The following is an 18,958-nucleotide window of genomic DNA, read 5'->3' on the forward strand; positions in this document are numbered from 1 at the left end:
AGTGAAGAATCGTTTAAAGTGTTGTCTAGTTGAGTGCCCAGGTACTTAAACTCATCTACTACTTCGATTTTTTCTTCATCGAGAAACCATACCGGACACTTCTTTGTCTTTTTTTTGCTTTTGAAAAGGACAGGATTTTAGTTTTGCTTTTGTTTATTTGCAGGTTATTTTCTTCCATGTATTTGGCCAGATTTGTTAGCTGTCTCTGAAGGCCTACTGCCGTCTGGTCAATCAGAATTAAGTCGTCGGCGTACCACAGTCTTGGGACTTTAGAGGAGCCCACTCGCGGTGGGAAAGATCTTACTGATTTCATTGTGTCTTGGAAGTCTCCAATAAACGAGATGAACAGAGCTGGGGCTAACGGGCAGCCCTGTTTTACTCCCCGTTTTGTAAAGATTTGATCTGAGAGTGTGCCTTGTTGGTTTAGGCGGACTCTGAGTGAGGTGGTTTCGTGGAGTGCCATTACTGGTGCGAGAATCGAGTCTGGACATTTCCAGTTGGCTAACTTGGTCCACAGTCTTTCTCGATCTACCAGGTTAAAGGCCTGGGACAAGTCCACCATTGCCATATGGACCTTTCCCGTGCCCCTCTTTGTATTTGCTTTCAGTATGTTGAGAAACAGTAGGATGATTGACGTTCCTGCTCCCTTCTGGAATCCTGTTTGAAACATGTCGGCTGCCGGGGAGGCACTGGCCCAGACTTTGAAGTGGCGGAGGAGTAGTGCTGCGAAAATCTTCCCTATAACATCCAGTAAGACAATAGGTCTGTAATTGGCGGGGGTGTCTCTGTTTCCTTTCTTATAGATAGGTACCAATACAGCCTCTGTCCAGGTTTTGGGAATTTCTTTTATTTTCTGAATTTGAGTAAATATTTCGCCAATTGCTTGCGCCCATAGTAGTGGGTGTGCCTTAAGGTCAATGTTAGTCAAGCCGTCTGGCCCAGGAGCCCTTGAAGATTTAAGATTGTTGATTGCTTCTGTGATGTCCTCGACCGATGAAAGGGTGATCCATGGGGAATCTGAGAGGACGGGAAGATATAGTGACGTGGAGGTGGGGCAGCGGTATAACTCTGTGAAGTGCTGAATCCACTTTGCCTCTGGGACACAGTTTGCCAGCGCGTTTGCCTTCTGCCCATTAATTGATTTTAGTAGTGACCAAAAGTCTCGAGTGTTCCTTGTGGCACAAGTGTGGAGCATTTCTTCAGCGTCGTTTTGGTACATGAGCAACCGGTGCTGTTTTAGCCATGATTTGTAGGACTTTTGTTCTGCTTGGTAATTCAGCCATGTTTCCGGCGAGTCAGCTCGTATGGCCGGTTTTTCAGTTTGTTAAGCTTTTTTCTTTATATTGCCACTTCAGTGTCGAAGGAATGCGTATGGATCGGTTTCCCTATTTTTGTTCCCGCAAATTTCGTTTTGTGTGCGGCCAAAAGCGACACGTATTCTGGTCGTCTGTCGCTTTTGCTCTTTGTTATTTGGACTGTTTTCCTCGCAATGTTAGAAAAAAAGTTTTTTACGTTTTCGGGGGTTAAGCAAAGCCTGTTTTGTTGTGCGTTAGTTTCCACTGCTGCAGGATAGAAGGGTCTTGATGGAGCTGTCCCGTTCCATGACATTTTTAAAAGGTTGTGGTCGCTTTCCTGTGTTTTTACCACTATGAAGTCGGTGAAATAAGCTATCAGCCCTTCCGTGATGAATATGTAATCCAGCGTGGTGGACGAGCTCAGTCTTTCCCACGTAGGGATTTGTGATTCTCGATCTTGGAGTGATGATACATTATGGAAGTTCCTTGATTTCATTAGGAGGGACCAGGCTCGACCTCTTTCGTCCATCGTTGAGTTCGGGCTTTGTTTGTTTTCCACTCTCCCCTCACATTTAGAGTTCAGATCGCCGCAAATGATGATGTTGGGTACTTTCCGCTCCACCGTTAGGTCGTCAATTTGGTTGGCGACCATGGTGCAGAATTCTGTAGTGCTGGTTTTCGCCGGGTTCCAGTAGAGGTTTATTATGCCTAAGTCCGAGTTTGTCCAAGCGTCTCTGGTTAAGTCTTGATGGTGCCATGTGGCCAACGTCGTCAGCATTCCGTAACCCTCTGCTGTTTTCCCTTTTGAAGTAATCCCTGAGCCAATCCGGATAGCTGTTAGTATGCCTCCGGAGGGGCGTCCTAGGATGGATTTGCAGGCGGGTGAGGCTTCTGTTACATATCCGTCCATGGCTGGTTTGTCAACCAAACATGTTTCTTGAAGGCAGATCAGTTCAAACATACCTAAATTTGTGTCATTAGGCGTTGTAAGATGTTGATGACCTCTCGTATTCCACGAGGCCATGTTTAGGGAGCATTTTTGTAGAGGGTTTGAAGGACCTGTGTATTGTTTCTCCGTCGGATGTGGTCCTTGGTTTTGTTGCTATTTCTTGTGAGTTTGCGCAAAGGTTTCTGAAATCCATTTCCATGGGTTGCGTGCTCGTGGTCTACTCTCCTTTGTGAGTTCCGTTCTAGATTGTCTTGTTTCTCTTTTCTCGTGGTAACTTTGCGTTTTTGAAGCTTCGTAGTTGTTAGTTCGGGTAGTAGTTTGAAGGGTAGTTTGGTTTCTCCGCCCCCACCTTTCGTCGCCATATGCCGCGTTTTGTTTTCTTGGAAGCCTCTGTGCGTAATTTTCTCTGTGTCGCTCCCTGTCTCGAGTTGGATCTTCAATTTTTTCTTTTGTCGCTTTGATGTTTTCCTTCAAATGTTTCTGAAGGCAGTGGATTTTTAGGCCCATTTTTTGGAGGTCCTTGTGCACGTCGGGAGTTAACTCCAATGCAGTTTTTCTTCTTAAATGGAGGTAAGCTTTTGCTTTATGTTCCCGGTGGTAGGGTTCGACCAATGTGAAGTCTTCCGTTCTTAGGTGGCAGAGTGTTCCTATTTTCCCTAGTCTATTTAAGACTGTTCTGCGGTTTAGGACCAGGTAAGAATCTTTAGGAGATGTTTGTTCTAGCTTGAAGATTTTTCCCCCTTCAGAGATCTTATCTTTGTCTGAGGCTGTGTCCTTTTTTGCTCTTTGATCCTTCGATGACTGAACTCTGGCAGGATAGTTCGGTTTGTAGTGTTTCTGATCTCGGTCTCTGTGAGGCTCGAGTCCAACGAGTTCATGAGTCTCCTTTAAGTTTTTCAGGGCTTCTAAGGCAGTGGATGGAGAGTTTGAGCGAGATCGTTTTCTGGGCGGCTCCCTTGATACCTCGGAGTGATTTTTTTTCTTTTGTTCTCGGATAGGTTCGTCATTAGATAAGGGGTTTGTTTGCATATGTTTTGGAGCGTCGTCGCAGTTTAACCGTAGTGGGGAATCTGTTTCCCGTTCGTCGGGGTACAACGATATGTTTGACAAGTCTGAGGATGAAGTTGAGTCTACACTTATTCTGGTTTTGTCTGTTGCGGTCGACTGCTCCAAGTTTGTGAGTGTGGGGTTCGTACTCACTTCCCCTTGGATATCTACCGTCTCTGTTTCCCCAGTACAATTTCGATTTTGAAGGGTTTTTTGAGGGGATTCCTTTGGGCGCAGCCACACAAAGGGTTTGGTACCGTTCTTGGTCTTTTCTTTGACTTTGCCCCTAGCTGTGGATTTTGAGGGGGACGGTGCTAGTGTTATCTCGTCAGTTTTATGTTTTGGAGGAATTTTTGTGAAGATTGGGGCAACTTCTTTGTTCTTCTCGGTCTGTGTGGACTGTGTGGTTTTGGTTGGTGGTTCCACATTTTCGTGCCTAGTGCCCTCTTTCTTTAGTAGTTCTGACATCACGATGTCTATTTTTTCCTCCCATTTTGAATGTGTGGAGTTTGACGTTCTTTCCATTGCTGTAAGGTAGCCTTCCACGTAGATTAGCTTGTCCTTTAGTTCGCTGATCATTGCTGTATTGTCTTTCAAGGCCTCGTGTATTGATTCGTACAGCTTTGTGAAAGGGTTTAGCACTATTGAAAATGCAGACATCACTGACAGAAGGTCTTTTTTCTTTGTCGCGGGAGAGTCGTTTTCTGAAATGTTTGATGTGTTTCCAGGGCGTCTGCTTTTCTGCGGGGTATTTGAGTCTTTGGCGGCATGGAGTGGCGCTAATCTTTCTGAGGATCTTCTTTCTACCGTTGATACGTTCATTTGGGGAGGCTTAGATGGATTTGCCGACGATTGGGTCAGGTTCTCCAAAGTGTGCGACTTGTTCCACACATAATTTTCTCGTTGTTGGCTGGGGCAGGAGTTGTAGGTCTGCTTTGGTCCCTCTAAGGTGGGCACAGGAGTTTGCAAGTTTGCGTGTGGCAGCTTTGGGAGACTGAGAGAGACTTCGGGGAGCTTGTTTATTTCGTCTGCCTTCTTTTTGTTCGGGTCTTTTTCTCTTTCTTCTTGCTGAGACAGTTCAGGCGGCGCTGGTCTCCTTTGATTCAGGTCTCCCGGTTGCGTGGGCTCATGATCGGTGACGGCATGTGCCGTCTGAATCCGTCCTTGAAGATTTGTGTCAGTTTTTCTGGCTTTGCTCAGTGGAGATTTGTCTTGGATAGCCTCTAGGCGTCTGACAGCTCAGACTCTTGGCTAATCTTTCGTTTGTGCTGCTTTAGGAAGTAGTCCTTTAAGCTGCTTAGGTTTGTCAGGGTCGGGTTACCTTTGTACCCTCCTAATGGTTTAGAGGTGACTTTTTTTTCCAGGGTCTTTGATATCGTTTTTTTTTCCCTTATTACATTCAGATTAAGGTTTTCCTTTTTGCGTGGAGTCTTTCCTCTCTGGGGTGAGTTTGTTGAGACTGTGCCGTGTTGGTCGTTGTCACTCAGCTGCGATTCAGCCAGCACCAAAGGCGTGCCTTCTGGTGATTTTGATGGTTGAGGACTCAGATTTCGGTCTAGGTCCTGGACTGGGGATTCGTTCCTTTCTGGTGACCCCGTGGACCCCACGGACTGAGTTACTACTGGTTGAATTCGGGCCTGCTCCGGGACCGTGGTGCTGGGTGTTTCTGATGGTAAGTACTCCTCCAGCCCTTTGTTCGTGAATACGTCGTCTTCAGATTCCGTGTCCTATGAGGAAGTTGGAATGCCTCGTCTCGTGGTTAGCTGGGTCTTTCTGAAATGAAATCTCTTTTCAGAGTTCGTCTGATAGGCTCGGCTCTGATGGACCTGAGCCTGAACCTTTATGGCTGTATCGCATGAGTGTTCTTGTGCCGCGGTCGCATCAGCGTGCGCCGCGCTGCTGACCGGCATGGTAGCCCGATCTGAGTTTTCTCCAAGTTTCCGGGGTGCTGATTGAGTGTGACTTGGCGAGGTATGCGAGGCCTCCAGGTCACTTTTTCCGTCAGTGGGATGAATAGGTTGCGGATGGATCGTGTTTGGCCTGGCATGCTCTGCAGTACCCTGCCGAGCCCACCCTCCAGTGGTCACCGGCAGGGGGTCGCACGTCGAGGCGGTAGTCAGACTGGGCGGCTGGAGTCGCTCCGTTCTTGCTGTTTGGCTGGAGTGACTGTGCGAATTTCCAGTTGTAGTGGCGAGACTTTCCCGACCCCCTGCTAGTGTGGCGGGCTTCAAGTTTCCGTGATCCGAGTCAAAGTCACGTTTTTTTGGAGTAGTAGGTATTGTTGATAGACAAGCCTCGCCCTTCCAGTGCCTGTCGGTTGTTTTAGTATGTGCTGGGCGATCATACAGGTTCTCTTGGTCTGTTTTGCCGCTGCTGCGCAGCCGGCGGCTAATGTCGCCCTCCGTGGGTGATAGAGGAGGCATGTGTGTGATGAGTGTAGTAAGGGGGTGGCTGCAGGGTTTATGTGATGGAATCAGGACGACACGTGCTCTTCGGCTATCTGGTGCTGCCACAGTGCGCCAAACAGTCGCTCAACAGTCCCTGGGCTTTATTCCTCTCGGGCTTAACGCCGCAAGGGTGAGTGTCTCTGTCTTTTGAGTCAGCTGGGGGTCACGTGATGCCTCACGTGTGTCACTCAAGCCACGCCTCCTCCAGGAAGCAGGCACGGGACAGAGGACCAGAAAGAGCCCCTTCACGGCTCAGGAGCGTTTGTTTCCCAAAGAAAAAATGCTGCTAAGGTAGGTGCTGCAGCGTTCGCCCCTCGGGCGAGTGTCTCCGTCTTTTGAGTCAGCTGGGGGTCACGTGATGCCTCACGTGTGTCACTCAAGCCACGCCTCCTCCAGGAAGCAGGCACGGGACAGAGGACCAGAAAGAGCCCCTTCACGGCTCAGGAGCGTTCGTTTCCCAAAGAAAAAATGCTGCTAAGGTAGGTGCTGCAGCGTTCGCCCCTCGGGCAAGTGTCTCCGTCTTTTGAGTCAGCTGGGGGTCACGTGATGCCTCACGTGTGTCACTCAAGCCACGCCTCCTCCAGGAAGCAGGCACGGGACAGAGGACCAGAAAGAGCCCCTTCACGGCTCAGGAGCGTTCGTTTCCCAAAGAAAAAATGCTGCTAAGGTAGGTACTAGGCACAAAAGCTAGGAACAAGGAACAAGAACTAGGTCCCTAGGCACAAAAGCTAGGAACAAGGAACAAGGGACTAGTCACAACAGGAACACAGCAACAATGACCAGCCCACCCCCTTCAGCCACTGCTGTCTCTGCACTGTGTGTGTGAATACAGCTTTCACTGGTATTGCCACAGTTGTCCCGCTTCTGTCGGTGCCAATAAAGCTTGCTCTTGGAGGGATGGCCAGTGACTTTTCTGCATTCGAAACTGGCACCTCTGTTAACCACGCCCCAACATTTCATCCTGTGTAAGAGAGTCGTGCAGTGCTGCCTGTGCTGCCCATGTGCTATGTCTGTCAGTAATGCTTGCACTACTACCACTTCTACCAATGGGAGGTTCTTTGCTCTATGTATTGGAATCTCGACTACTGCAGGCTGTCATATACTCGACTGCGTGTGATTGGATGCTGATGTATTTTCTGTGCACGAGATTAGCTCCCCATATTGCCGGGTTAGGACCCCACTTAAGCACCCACTTTAATATACCTTTGCATGCTGAATCGATCACCTTTGAGCTGCAGGTTTCAATTATTACCGTGTGCGCAGTCTCGTCATCGCAAAAAATACCAGTTGTGTGGGTGGTCTTTAATAGCAATGCAAAAGAGCAAACATTGACCAGGCATGTTCTGTAATCAGTAAACATTAACGTGACTGGTGAGAAACACAGGGTTGATGTGAGCTTTAGCCGCCATTTTGACCAATTAACCTCCAGAGTTCGTATGTCACAATCCAGATGTAATTACTACATTTTTGCTTCACTTAACCCTTCTGGATCAGGTAGGGATGACTTTATTTAATATATGGGCGCCACTACAAAGTCAGAGAAAGCAGGGAAGGCTGACGCAGTGAATCGCTGAAGGATTACATTGTCGAAGCATAACAATTTAAATGTGTAATTGTTTTTATGAAGAAGTGCCTGTGAAGTCTCGGCTCTGCTGGCTCCCGTGAGCATAGTCGTAGCTTAGTCTGTGTTCCCTGTGCTTTCGATATGGCATCTTCCATTGCACCAATGTGCCTTTAAATCCTCACGGGTGGTAACATATAAGCCGTTCCCTCTGCTGTCTGTGAGTAATGTATAAAGAAGGTACACCGCCACAAACCTACAAAGATTTTTACCAATCGGCAGCTCTTTTGTATAATTTTGTGTGGATTATTGATGTTGGTGGGGCTATTGATGTTTGTCAATTATGCATGTTTTATGTCTTTGAATTAAGCCTATATTTTAGAAATACTAGATTTTCTAGTCAAGAAGATGAGGTATGTTGCAGTAAATAGAGTGCACCAGCAGAGCGGCTAAAATACTCACAAAAGAGGGAGGGGTACCCTCTGACTCTTTTTTTTTTTGTTGGATATATGTAATGCTTCCCCGAGTCAGAGTCAAGCCCCCCCCACCCTTCACCCAATAAAAAAAAAATAGGGGATGACACATTTTTTTGAAAATGGTACATTTGGGCGCCAGGACTCGGCAGCATGGTCATCATGAGTATGGCGCATGCATGGTGCTGTAGGCCGACACAGAGTGTGGTGCAGCCGGTGCTTTCTTGCCAAGTTTGGGGCCGGGGTCGCCCTGAGCATAGTTCTCAGGGGAGGCCCAACATTTTGTATTATGCCACACAGACTTCTACTTAATCTTTGTTGCTGCACTTTGCAGTGCAAATAGAGTAAATGTCGCCTATGGTCACAGGCAGACTTTATATGGATTCCTTTGGAATCTGCCTGCTTTTTGATAGTGTAAAAAGCATCTGGGTCCCCTAGGAATCCAAAACAATTATGTCGTCATGACCATATCCTGCTGGTATAAATGCTGTCGATTTTGTATTGCAGAAAGGATGGGGAGGCAGAAAGGAACATCCCATTCCGTGCCCCCTCTCCACCATCAAAATGATCAAACATTTGGAGAAGAAGAATGTCAAAACATAAAATGTTTACCCATGCATTTTATGTGTGGATTATCCAGACTCCACAAAGAAAATGAGATCCATTGTGTTCAACCTTACCAGGGCCTAATTTTGATTGCTGCGTATTACTGAGAATACAGCACACCTGTTTAGCACACCTGTTTATTGCATCACTTTTGTGCTCAACAAAATCTTTTGGGCTTTTGTGTGTGACAGAGCACAAAAATGACAAACTGAAGGGTGTTCATCCCTTTTTGCCGAGATTACTGGGACACCAAAGTCTGTCACATCTATCACTTGTTGTGTCCACGATCTTGGGATGCAGATCAGGATGAACATTATGGGCCCGATTCATGGAAAAGTACGCATAAATCCTGCAACGGCTGCGCTCTGAGAATGAGAATACGCAAGTCTGCGCACAGAATGAAAAATGCACGTCCCCGTATTCATGGACATCTCTGCGCAAAGTAACCATGTATGCAAGTCGCGGCTGGAACGCCCCGACACGCCCCCACGCAAAGCAAAAACAGCCAGAACAGCTACCTTTGCATGCTCTCCCAGCCGACATGCGTAGGATTTTTCATAACTCGGGTAAAACTTGTAAAATCTGCGTGCAAAACTCTGTAAACCATTCCTGCACCACGCTACACTGAGTACGCGCACCCCTAAGTCTGAAAGTCTGATTGGATGCCCGGCTGCATACTCACACATCCAAATCTGAAATGCAAACCCACCTCTGCACTGCGATTCCTATGTTCAAGTCTCTGTATGCCTATTTTGGGTGGCAGAGAGATTGAGTGATCTGCGTGGGCATTTCGCAGGCTAGAGGTTGCGCGGTCACATCCATGAATACTCTTTTTGTCGTGCGCAATTGTAGACGTGCTATGGACTGCCTGCGGCCCATCCCTCATAATGCCCACTTGTCCCTTGCTCTTCCTCATTTTACAAGTTACGCCCCCTACTTCACGCTCTGCAATCCTCACCCACGCTCTGTAGGGTGACTCATGCAAGGCGCTTGTCCACTCGCAGAGATGTGCCGGGCCTGCGCAGAATCTTCGCAAATCGCGGATGAGTCCTATTCATTCGGTTCCATGAATCACCGAAATGGATGCGTGCAAATTGGCACGCAAATTCCAGATTTTCCACGCAAATATTTCCATGAATCAGGTTGTGCCATATTTGTATGCTGCCATGTGTTGTCAAACGTATTGCATTAATGCATCTCTTACGTATAATACCTGCATTTGCAGACGCAATGTGAGGCTGGCTGTAGCATATATGTGCTGATAGCAATTTTAGTCCGCCGTTAACATCATACAGATCACTTACATATCATAAATGTGATGTAGAGGGATTATAAATTATATATGCAAAAACGAAACCTGGGAAACACTAAATACCTGCATTCAATGTACATGATGTATATGGTAAGAACACATATGTTATACATACATTTTTACTGCACTATAGTTATGCACATTCCCTAAGAGTTATCATTCAAGAACTATGCAATTCTGTAGGCGATCATTCGGTTCCATGTGTTAATATCCTGCAAATGTATCAGCATACAAAAATATCAACATCTTTTTGCAGCAATATTAAGGCATGGAACCTGCGGTGGACACCCCCGCAACCTCCCACATTATTTTAAAGGAGTGGGGAACACCCCCGCAACCCCTGATCCCAAAAAACCCTAAAGTTGCCCCCCCAAAAAATATTGCCTAAGGCGATATTTTTGGTGGGGATAATATTACCTGATACCGATAATTCTACATTCTTCGGACACGTGTAAAATGCATGAGTCTGCTATTTGTTGTTGGTCATCTGTTTTCCGTTTTTGTGTGTCCTTTATAATCCACTGTCCTGTTGCTTCCTGTGCGAACTTACTTTCTACTATGTACATTTTGTTTTCGAGCTCTATAATAGCAATAGAATTTGGGGGCTATCGCCTGAACATAAAGCTCTCTGATTGGGCTATTTGACTGGAGACATACAGGCGAACTGTAATTTGCATAAACAGAATCTGCTCTTACAATTTGGACCTTTTACGTGATCTTTGAAATGAAATGAAATTCTAGCAGGTGTGCAATCTAAAATGAATACCCAACAATAGCATTTCACAGTTAATGTTTCTAGCTGTCAATGCTCAATGAAGTCACTCAGACCGTGCAAATCCATCCCTACGTTTTGTTGTCCGCACTTTGTTTTCACATAGTCTACTCTTGACTAGGCCAATCTGCCCCAGGCTTGTTAGAACCAGGATGAAAATTCCAGAGCTTGCCTCGAAGGCAGATGTATGCCCAGGCAGTTAAGCCTCCAAACTTCAAGGGTTTGCCAGGGTCCATCATGCATCCAAATCATTTACACATTTTCTAATCTCCAAATGTGCCTCAAAACACAGTCCTATTGAGCCCAAAAACTTTAGGACACCCCCTGCCTTTGTGCAATATAGAGAGTTTGTCCATTTAACAGGACTGACATGCACCCATGCTGAACCCACACCCCCACCCACAAAATCTATCCTTCCCTCTCTTTTTGTGTGTGTCACTAATTCTCTTATTCCCACAGTCTTATTTTTCTGCTGCTACGTTTTTAGTTTGGGCCATTAGGTGTCACTTGCAACACCTATAAACTCAAATTATTGCATTAGAGTACAAATACGGAGAATTGGCATATGAGGAGGGACACACTGCCGCTAGGTGTTGTTTGGTTATTTGTCAATCATTGACTGGCCATGCTAATCCCAATGGCCATTCCCACCCAGTTCCTGTCTCTACCCGCCCAAAACACCTCCTTTTGGGAACTCTGTCAGCTGATTTAATCAAGCCTTATCATCAAACGTTGCACTCGAAGTGCCTGCCAGTGTTTTCTCAAACCAGTCTTTTGAGAGTAAATGACTTAAATGGAGTGGTAAACCCTCAACTGGTGTAAATAAAATGTCAAACAGGTCTGCTTTAAGCCACTGGATTTATAAGCACTCGCCTCTCCTTCACTGAAGTCCTGGTAAAACAAGTATTGGCAAAGCCAACAGTTTTGCTTGTGTGCAAGTATTAGGCATTTGTCAGGCACTGCTATTGGCCACCCAAGTACTCATGTCATGTTGCATCTGCTAGCATCAATAGCCAGTTAATACCAATGTGGCAGTGCCTAGAAAGTGCCTTTCCCATGCCTACACAAAAGCCCAAACTGTTTGCATTGCCTCTGTTTGTTTTCTTCTGCAGCCCAAGGTCTAGATATCCTTGGTGGACCAGAATAAACAACATTTCGGGTCAAGAATGGGTCCCCTGAGACTACTATAATAGTGACTTGGTGCAATATAAACGCTTCATAATAACATTAAACATATACATGGCGTTTCTAAAAGTAACACATGCTTTCATTTCTCATTGGCATGCACACCGCTAAAATATATTCATGGTGATCTGTACCTGACAATAGCACACCGCTAAGCCATATGTTCATTCTACCACCCGAGGGCTGAAATGAGACTTTCAAAATTTGCTTTTGCAAAATCATCAGAGGTGCGATGGACTGCTTCGTTTGCCCCTCTACCCTCCATTCTAACCTCCAGCACTCAGACTCCATTTAAATGGGGCACACGGCTGTTTAACGGATGCCTTACTATCAGGGCTTTAAGTGGGGAAAGAAATGGAGGAGGGGAGACCCTCGTTTGGGTGCGTGGCTTGCAGGATGGACGTGGCGTGAAAAGTACACAAACCATAGTAAGGTACGCAAACAAATATATAAATGTATGTTTGTTTGTTTGTTTATTTATTTAGTATAGCGCGCAAAACCCAGAGGTAACAGGGCGCAACAGAGGTCAGGAAGATAGGATTACTTAAAAACTTGGTTACAGAATAAGATAGGCATGAGAAAAAGTGCATTGCATTTACAGTTACATTGTGTGGGATGTGCATATATACATATAATTGAGCGAAGGTTTACAAATTTACATATTAATACTGTGCGTAGGAGCAGTTCGGTTGCATTTACATATTTACAAATTTAAGGCTGTGCGTGGTAGTCAGGTTATAGCATTGGCATGATCAGATTAGATGGCAGGGTTAGTCGTGAGGATCATTGGCCCGCAGCCAAGTGAGGGTGTTTCGCCTGAAGCTATAGTAGGATTGGTCTGTCCTAATGTGGAGTGGGAGGGCGTTCCAGTGTTGGGCTGCCAGGACAGGGAAGCTGCTGCCGCCGGTTTTCTTTTGTCTGAAATTGGGTACCTGCAGGCAGTAGGAATTGATCGATCTGGTGGGGCGGGTGGACGTTTTTTTCTTTATTCTGGATGCGAGATAGGGGGGGCTGCGTTGTTTAAGCATTTGTGGGTGAGTGATGCCGTTTTGAGGGAGATGCGGTCATGGATTTTAAGCCATTTGTGTTCTCTTCTTTTGTTGGAGATGTGTTCCTTAGAGGGTAGGTTGAGGGCTGTTCTGAGAGCGTTGTTTTGTAGTGTCTGTAGTTTGTTGGTTATGCATTTGTTGGCTCCTAGGTACATGGCGTTGCAATAGTCCAGTCTGGATAGTATTAGGGTGTTGGCTATGATGATGCAGCTAGTTTGGGTGAGGAAGGCTCTACATGCCCTAATTAGCTTGCATGTGTAGGCGGTGGAGGATGCTAGTGAGTTGACTTGTTTTTTTAGTGACATGGTTGCATCAAGGTGAAAGCCTAGTGTTTTCACTGTTTTGGCCACTGTGATGGTATTGCCATCAATGTTGAAGGCCTTATAGTTGGAGCTGAGTTTTTTGAGATTGGTATTGGATCCGAGGAGCAGGATTTCGGTTTTCTCATCATTTAGACATAGACCGTGTGTGGCCATCCATGCCTGAATGATGAGATATATTTTGTTTACCAAGGCCGTATCTGAAGCGTAGTTGCCTGAGAGGGGTATGAGGATCTGGGTGTCATCTGCATAATTGGTATATGAGACACCCAGTCTGTCCAACTTGTCAAATAGGGGCTTGGTAAAGATGTTGTAGAGGGTGGGAGAGACGCAGGAGCCTTGGGGCACCCCACAGGTTATTTTAATGGGGTCTGCTGAGGCTAGGGTGGAGAAGACCCTCATAGTTCGGTTGTCCAGGAATGATTGGATCCAGGCTATGGCCTCTTTCGAGAAGTGGGCTGCTGAGGCCAGGTGTTCGCACAGGACTGCGTGATCCACCAGGTCAAATGCTGCCGACAGGTCGAGGAGTAGTAACATGGCAGTGTTCCCTTTGTCGTTAATCTCATTGATCTGGGTTTTAAGATCGATTAAGGCTGTCTCGGTGCCGTGCTTCGGTCTGAAGCCTGATTGGTGGGTGCCTAGTAGTTTGTGAGTTTCAAGATATTGCTGAATCTGCAGGTATGCTACTCTATCTATTATCTTTAACAGGAATGGCACCGTGGTGATGGGCCTGTAATTGGTGGGAATGGCGGGGTCTAGGGTTTGCTTCTTGAGGAGAGGCAGGACCCAAGATTCTTTGAGGTTGCTTGGTATGGTGTTGGAGGAGAAGGATGCGTTGATCAGCTTGGTTATGAAGGGGGCTAGATCCTATATAATATATAATATAATAGATAATAGATAATAGATAATAGATAATATATAAATGTATGTAAGCATTTGTATATTTGTATGTGTACCTTATTATGGATTGTGTACTTTGCAAGACATCTTTTATGAATACAGAAATGTGTTACATATTTCTATGTTTATAAAAGATGGCTTGAAAAGTACACAAACCATAGTAAGGTACGCACATGAATATACAAATGCTAACATTTATATATTGGTTTTTGTGCTTTACTATGGTTTGTGTACTTCAAGATAGCTCCCGCCACATATATATATGCAAAAAAATGGGCGAAAAAAGAAAACAAAACAGTCTTTTGGTGGTCGGACATTTCAACTCTGTAATTTCATGCTGATCCAGATTTATAAATTTGTGTGCGTACCTTTCTATGGTTTGTGTACTTTTCAAGCCTTCTTTATTAAGCATAGAAATATGTAACATATTTTTATGTTTATAAAAGATGGCTTGAAAAGTACACAATTCAATCCATCTTTTATAAAGCTTTGACGATGCACAAAGCCTGAGGCTTCTTTGTCCGTTGGCAACGCTTTATACAAGATGGCTTGAATTGTGTACTTTTCAAGCCATCTGTTATAAACCTCGAAATATGTCAAGCAGTCTCCAGGTTCGCCAAGGGTTAAAGATGCCTCAGTGACCTGGGGAGACGGGTGGGGAAACAAAAGGACAGTAACTTCCTCTGGTGACCCCTCGCCCGATGCTGTGGCAGGCTGGCACTTCAGTCAGATTGCCTGACTTAATGGCGGGCGCCTCTCCTGTCGCAGCTGCGGCCTTGGCTGGGTAATGTGTCCCGCCGTGGTGTGGTGGAACCGGACTGCCCCTGCAGGGCCCCATCTCAGCCTCACTTTTTGGAGATTACAGGGCCTGGCCTCGGCCCACTTAAAGCACTGCTTACTATATACAGAGACTAAGTGCCTCGTTTTAAATGGGGTGGAGTTAAAAATTGAGTTGTAAATGCGCAGCGTAATGCCTGCATGCCACCATTTCCCATGCTGCCCCACTTTTGTGCTGATACAAGGCACGGAGTGCAGATACGATCTCTGCTGTGCTCACCTCCTCTGTCTCGTGTGAGCACTTTGTTTTATGCCTGTGTGAGACTTTCATGCAGTCGTAAAAGAAACTGATTCCTATGTAACCTGCCTTCTCAAATCCTGGTGGATTTTAGAGGATCCATTGGTAAATTCTGCCTGCAAAGCATAATTTGCAGACATCTTTTCTTTTCACTCTATCATTTCCCCTCCACCTTATGCACATTCATAATGGTGTGAAGCGGCGCCCACAGCAGGTAACCCTACATCCAATTGAGATTTGTTATAAAAGGTGCCATTAAGGGATGTCCTCCCTGTGCTTGAACTTTGCGGACCATTTCACAATAAACTTAATTGCCTCTTAATTATGCACAATTTTGCACCAGCATTTGTGCTTACTGACCAGTGAAAAATGTTGCTTGTACTTATCAGTGCAGAAACACATTTTGCACCAGTGGGCTGTGGCAAAATCTGTGCAAAATTGCACAGCAGGAGAGCTGCATATGCACTGGGAGCAATTACGTGGACCGGTACTAGATGTTATTGTTAGCTAACTCAGTAGCACTAATTTGCTGTATCTGCCACCTGGATGCAGGGGAATGTTAACATTGATATTGATATTTTATTTCTATCGCGCTCGTACACAAGTGATGAACCCAATGAACTACATTTCCTATTCCTGACATTCCAGTGTGCACATCCATACAGATCAAGCCACTAAAACCTGGTAGACATCCTCCAAGAGCAAGGAAGGCTCCCAGCACTTTCTCCTGAACCCTTCTTCAGATGCCACCTTCGCACTGTCGCCCTGGCAACATCTTAACAAATTAAAAACCTCCTCAGATTCAATAGTAATTATAGGAATTTATCACGCTTGCCAATCAAGGTGAACTGAAGAGACTCATCTTCCCGACAAAATTAGTTTTCGGTGTACGGCAAGCCACGTAGTATCTTTAGGAAATCAATTGCGGGAAAATTACACCTTTCACAGAGAGATTCAAATAACCTTGCCGGCAGTCTCTTCGTGAGGAGCATAATTTCTCCTTCAAGCAATGTTGAGTGGGCGTCTGGTTATTGCTTTTCAGGAGAGATCGTGGGCAGAGAGATAGAGAGGACGCTATCAGAAACCAAATATCTACACAAACCCAGGCAAAAGAAGCACCCACCAGGAACTTACACTGGGTCTCATCACAAGTTGGGCAGTATCCCGGTGGTAAATTTGCCGGGATACCGCCCAACACAAATAGTGTTACCGCAACTCGATTTGGCACTATTAATGCCGGATACCAAGTTGCCGTGGGGGCGGTAAGTCCCCATTCCCATTGGGTCCATTCGACCCAATGGGGCATTGTGGCCGCTATTACCGCTGGTGCTAATAGCGCTGCACTGCAAATGGCCGGAAAGTGGCAAGTGTTTCCTCCAGCTCAAACTTGAAGTAAATCTGCAACTTTTCACCCAAATTCCTGATTGGGCGGAGCGATAATGCAGCAGTAATAGCATTACCGCTGCATTTTTACCGCTCTGCCCAACCTGTGATAAGGCCCACTGTGTCAACAGTTGTGCAGTGTGTGTGTTACTTGTGTGTGTGTGTGCCCCACCACATTTCTCCCTCTACCAAAGAAATGTGTAAAGACTCAACACTATGTTGAAACTGTAAGTCGTGCCATTGTAGTACTGCTAAAAAAACATAGATCAAGGAAAACAAACATTGGCAATGCCAACAGTTTGGCCTTTTGTATAGGCATGAGAAAGGCACTTTCCAGGCACTCCTGTAGTGGTATTAAGTGGCCATTGATGGCAGCAGTTGCACAATTGTGCACATACCTGGCATCAAATAACAGTGCTTGGCAAATGCCCAACACGTATACACAAGCCAAAACAGTTGGCTTTGCCAATACTTGCTTTTAACAGGCCTTCAGAGAAGGACGAGCACAGTGCTTATAAATCGTGTAGCTGAAGGCAGTCCCGGTTAAGATATTTTTATTACATCAGTAAGAGGCTACATCTTCAATTTAGGAGTCGAATTATGGAAAAGTGTGAATTTTTCCAACAAAATCTGCATGCCTAGACCGACACTGTGCAAGCCTGCGTGCATTATAAAAAAAAGCAACCTGTGTATTCATGGAATTTCCTGGGCAAAGTAACCGTATACACAAGTCGTGGCTAGAACGCCCCTGACATGGCCCCATGTAAAGGAAAAATAGCCAGAACAGCTACCTTTGCGTGCTCCACCGGGTGCGAGTACACACACTCTTCAAACAGAGCATGGAGTCTGCCGCAAGCAGCCCTGCATCTCAGGGGAACCTGAGTTTGGCCTTTTGTATAGGCATGGGAAAGGCACTTTCCAGGCACTCCTGTAGTGGTATTAAGTGGCCATTGATGGTAGCAGTTGCACAATTGTGCACATACCTGGCATCTAATAACAGTGCTTGGCAAATGCCCAACACGTATACACAAGCCAAAACAGTTGGCTTTGCCAATACTTGCTTTTAACAGGCCTTCAGAGAAGGACGAGCACAATGCTTATAAATCGTGTAGCTAAAGGCAGTCCCGGTTAAGATATTTTTATTACATCAGTAAGAGGCTACATCTTCAATTTAGGAGTCGAATTATGGAAAAGTGTGAATTTTTCCAACAAAGTCTGCATGCCTAGACCGACACTGTGCAAGCCTGCGTGCATTATAAAAAAGCAACCTGTGTATTCATGGACTTTCCTGGTCAAAGTAACTGTATACGCAAGTCGTGGCTAGAACGCCCCTGACATGCCCCCACGTAAAGGAAAAATAGCCAGAAAAGCTACCTTTGCGTGGTCCACCGGGTGCGTGTACACGCACTCTTCAAACAGAGCATGGGGTCTGCCGCAAGCAGCGCTGCATCTCAGGGGAACCTATGCGGGGTCCTCTGTAACTATTAGCGGCAGCCTGACAACACGCGTACGATGTATCGTAACTCAGGTAAAACTCAGAAAATTTACCTGCGAACCCCTGTGAACCATTCCTGCACCACACTATACTGCGTACATGAACCTTTAACTCCGATCTGATACCCGGCTGCATGCAGGCCCCCATGAAATCCGACATGTAAATCCACCTCCGCACTGCGATTCCTATGCACAACTGTACTTATGGCTGCGTTCGGATAGCCGCGAGATGGAAAGATTTGCATGGCCATTTCGCAGGCGAGAGTTTGCACGGTCACCACCATAAACACGCTTTGTCGTGCGCATTTGTGGGCATGCTATGGACTGCCTGTGGCCCATTCCTCATAATGCCCACTTTTTCCTTTGTTCTTCCCCATTTTACGAGTTCTGCCCCCTACCCGGGCCTCTGCGCAGGCCTCACACACACTCTGCATGGTGTCTCGCGCAAGGCACTCGATCGCTCGCCGAGACGTGCTGAGCCTGCGCAAAGTCCATGCAAGTCAGGAAACAGTGCCACCCCCACCCCCCAGCACTGTGGGGCACCTGCCAGCAGGCCCCCACCCATGTCACCCACCACCCCCACCCCCCAGCAGTGCAGGGGCATCCTCCACCAGGCCCCCACCCATGTCTCCCACCACCCCCACCCCCCAGCCACCAGGGGCACCCTCCACCAGGCCCCCACCCATGTCTCCCACCACCCCCATCCCCCAGCCACCAGGGGCAGCCTCCACCAGGCCCCCACCCATGTCTCCCACCACCCCCACCCCCCAGCCACCAGGGGCACCCTCCACCAGGCCCCCACCCATGTCACCCACCACCCCCACCCCCCAGCAGGGCAGGGGCATCCTCCACCAGGCACCCACACATGTCCCCCTGCCCCCAGGTCCTGACGATACTCAATCATGGCAGTAATGGGCAGCATACCCAGCACAAACACCCAGGCAAGGATTGCATCCACCCACATAGTGAATGCAATTACATGATACAACCCCAATGGCAAGTCTGTAAATGAACACATGTCCGTCACACACACATACACAATGCGTGCAAGTGAATGTCAAAACCCATATCATGACATGTATGAAACCAA

Source organism: Ambystoma mexicanum, chromosome 10 (genome assembly GCF_040938575.1).
Source record: "Ambystoma mexicanum isolate Mex_15411 chromosome 10, UKY_AmexF1_1, whole genome shotgun sequence".
Lineage (NCBI taxonomy): Eukaryota > Metazoa > Chordata > Amphibia > Caudata > Ambystomatidae > Ambystoma > Ambystoma mexicanum.